Source organism: Mastomys coucha, unplaced genomic scaffold (genome assembly GCF_008632895.1).
Source record: "Mastomys coucha isolate ucsf_1 unplaced genomic scaffold, UCSF_Mcou_1 pScaffold12, whole genome shotgun sequence".
NCBI lineage: Eukaryota > Metazoa > Chordata > Mammalia > Rodentia > Muridae > Mastomys > Mastomys coucha.
The window spans coordinates 89702464-89706245 of record NW_022196894.1 but is presented as its reverse complement, the minus strand read 5'-3'; positions in this window follow the sequence as shown (position 1 = coordinate 89706245).

Below are 3782 nucleotides of genomic sequence, written 5' to 3'. Positions count from 1 at the left end.
TCTGTGTGACATGAACCATGTGTTCCTCTGTGTGACATGAACCATGTGTTCCTCTGTGTGACATGAACCATGTGTTCCTCTGTGTGACATGAACCATGTGCTCCTCTGTGTGACATGAACCATGTATTCTGTGTGACATGAACCATGTGTTCCTCTGTGTGACATGAACCATGTGTTCTGTGTGACATGAACCATGTGTTCCTCTATGTGACATGAACCACGTGTTCTTCTGTGTGACATGATACCATATGTTCTTCTATGTGACATGAACCATGTGTTCCTCTGTGTGACATGAACCATGTGCTCCTCTGTGTGACATGAACCATGTGTTCTGTGTGACATGAACCACGTGTTCTTCTGTGTGACATGATACCATATGTTCTTCTATGTGACATGAACCATGTGCTCCTCTGTGTGACATGAACCATGTGCTCCTCTGTGTGACATGAACCATGTATTCCTGTGTGACATGAACCATGTATTCCTGTGTGACAGGATACTGTGTGTTCATTTGCTCACTCTCCCAGAAGGCAAGGACTGCTGTCTGCTTTGTTCCTCACACACGGTACACGGTAGTTGCACACTCAATGCAGTGTGTGTGGAGTGACTTGTAGATAGCATGAATGTGAGTTCCAGAATGCTAACTCAAAGGCAAAGGCAGAGGCCCGTAGAAGTCCCAGATGACCGTCTGACTGCTCAATAAGTCCAACTTCTACCCTAGAAAGCAGGGCTCCTTCAAGCACTCCCAGAACTGGCATGGTCTGGTTGCATCCTACAAGGTGCTAAAGATGAATGTAAACCAGGTGGCCCTGGTGGCAGCAGACCCCTGTGGAGAAGCGCTTTAATGTTGGCATGATTTCAAAATTCAAACACAAGCTCTCTCGCTTCTTCCAACCACAGGTGAAGACTCTTCTGGTCTGGGATCCAGACACCCTGAAAGGCCAGTGCTACCTGTAGCTCACTCTATGACCTCGGGGAAGACACATTCCCCTCTGGACCTTAATTTGTTTTGTTGGTTTTATTTCCTTTCCTTTTTTTCTCTCTGGTAAAAGTATAGATGTGGAGCTGGCAAGATGGCTCAGCCGGTAAGAGCACTGACTGCTCTTCCGAAGGTCCTGAGTTCAATTCCCAGCAACCACATGGTGGCTCACAACCACCCGTAATGAGATCTGACGCCCGCTTCTGGTGTGTCTGAAGACAGCTACAGTGAATTATGCTGGAGCCAGCAGGGCCGGCAGAGGTCCTGAGTTCAACAGCAGCCACATGATGGCTCACGGCCATCTGTACGGTAGCAGTACTCATACACATAAAATAAATAAAATAAATCTTAAAAAAGTATTATCGTGCCATGGGTCTCCTCATACTTGACCATTCTGTCAGCTTTGAAAAGATGTAGTCCATTCTCGCCTCAAAATTTTTGAGGGTTTAAATTCACAACCCCACTGATGATTGATGGTGTGTGTTTTCTGACTCTTCTGTAGGTTGGTAGCCCATCATCAGCACCAAAGCCCCATCCCAGGGAAAAAGCACAGCAATACACATCTTCTCCAAGCTGAGCATCATGAGGCTGGAGAGATGCTCAGCAGAAAAGAGACTAGACTGCTCTTCCAGAGGTCACAGGTTCAATTCCTAGCACCCACATGGCAGCTCACAGCTGTCTGTAACTCCAGTTCTAGGGGATCTGGCACCCTTACACAGACACGCATGCAGGCAAAACACAAATGCACATACAAATAAACCTTTTTTTTTTTTTTGTAAGTTGACTATTTAAAAAGAAAAAATCTGAACATCACAGGGAGAAGATTTGAGAAAAGAGAAATTGACTCATTCTTGGAAAAAGACTTTTGACCCCAGAGCAGAGCACCATTCACCCTCACTTCATTCACCCCGTGATTGTAAAATGTGGCCCCTCCTCAGGCCTTGATGTCCCTCTTCCTCAGGCATTCAAATGATATTAGAACCCTGGAGTTCTGTTCTACCAGTAAAAATGGAGTGACTGCTACTCTCAGGGAGAGCACAGGGGCTCAAAGTGCCCTGAGAACAGGACTGCCTGCTGGCTGCTGACTCGCAGCGCTGAGGTGCAACAGAAAACACCACAGTCCTCCCTCAGCACCACAGTCCTCCCAGCACCAGAGTCCTCCCCACCAGCACCACAGTCCTTCTAGCACCACAGCCCTCCTCAGCAATACAGTCCTCCCTACCAGCACTACAGTCCTCCCTCCAGCACCACAGTCCTCCCCCCAGCACCACAGTCCTCCCCCTAACACCTCAGTCCTCCCCACCAGCACCATAGTCCTTCCCCAGCACCATAGTCCTCCTCCCAGCACCATAGTCCTCCCCTAACACCTCAGTCCTCCCCACCAGCACCATAGTCCTCCCTCAGCACCACAGTCCTCCCCCCAGAACCATAGTCCTCCCTCAGCACCACAGTCCTCCCCCCAGCACCACAGCACTCCTCAGCACCACAGTCCTTCCCTCCAGCACAACAGTCCTCCCCTCCAGCACCATAGTCCTCCCCCCAGCATCACCAATAGCACTGCAGGCTTGGAGGTTGTGACTGCAGAGGGAGGGAACGAGGACTCAATCCTCCCTCAGTACTTGGCTGAAGGAAATTTACCAAGTGGAACCAGGGGCCTCAAAGGAGTTCATGTGCTTTTTCCAAAGAAGATCCTGAAGGCACTTAAACCAAAAATAGATGCGGTGCAGGGGGATGGGGTGTTGGCTAATTTATAAAGAAAAAACTGTGGCTCACACCCCCACCTGTACACTCTGTTCCTATCTTCCTGCAGGCCTGAGCATGTCTGTCAGGGTGTAAGGTAAGCCCTCAGAAAGCTAATCTACATGGACAATGGAACAGTAAAAGAAAGAGCTGCAAGCTTGCCAACTGGACAGAGACCATAGCATTTATGCCCTGTGATCTGAGTCCCTCCTATGACATGTATAGGCAAAAGTGGAAAGAATTATTTACCCCAAATTTAAAAACTAGGAACTCCCGTCCCTGCTCCGTCCCTCCCTCCCTCCCTCCCTGGTGAGCAGAGGAGACTGATCTCTCAGAAATCTGTGTGAATGAGCCTCTGAGAGCTCCTCACAGGATGAGCACCAGGCGAGCATGGCATTGGCCATCTGAGACAATGACAATGACCAGCAGGAGACAGTCTTCCCTGAAGGACCCACTTGGTCTTGCCACAGTTCTGTAGACCGCTGAAGGGCAGCGAGGCCAGAGAGAGACTGTTGACATGTTCCAGCTGGGAACCTGAGGGCTGGGATCCCTGGCCATGTCCAGAGACAACTGGAGCAGAAGCAGAAACGCCATGCCTCAAGGAATCAGCAGCTGCGAGAGAGCAGGCTCACAGGCATCCCCCGCTGTGCATTACCACACACAGACGAAATCAACCCTGCCCACTGTGTCCAAGGAAACATTGAGGGAATTGAAAACTATAAAAAAGAACAAAAACAAAAAACTCCACGCTGTTCATATAACAAAGAACCTAAAGAACTTTCAGATATCAAAAGTGTCATAGCTAAAATTAAGGAGCAAATGGGTGGGTTTTACTACAAACACTTTGAGCACAACCGAAGAGAGAAACTGAGCCAAAAAGCAAAGATGCTGGGGGAGAAGAGGGGTGGGGGTGGGGGGTTAAGAAGAGAAAGGATACGGCCGCCATACTAAGCGGACTTAGCCTAGGTGGAGCTGAATATCAGAAAAGAAAAAAGGAGCCAGGCGGTGGTGGCACATGCCTTTAATCCCAGCACTTGGGAGGCAGAGGCAGGCGGATTTCTGA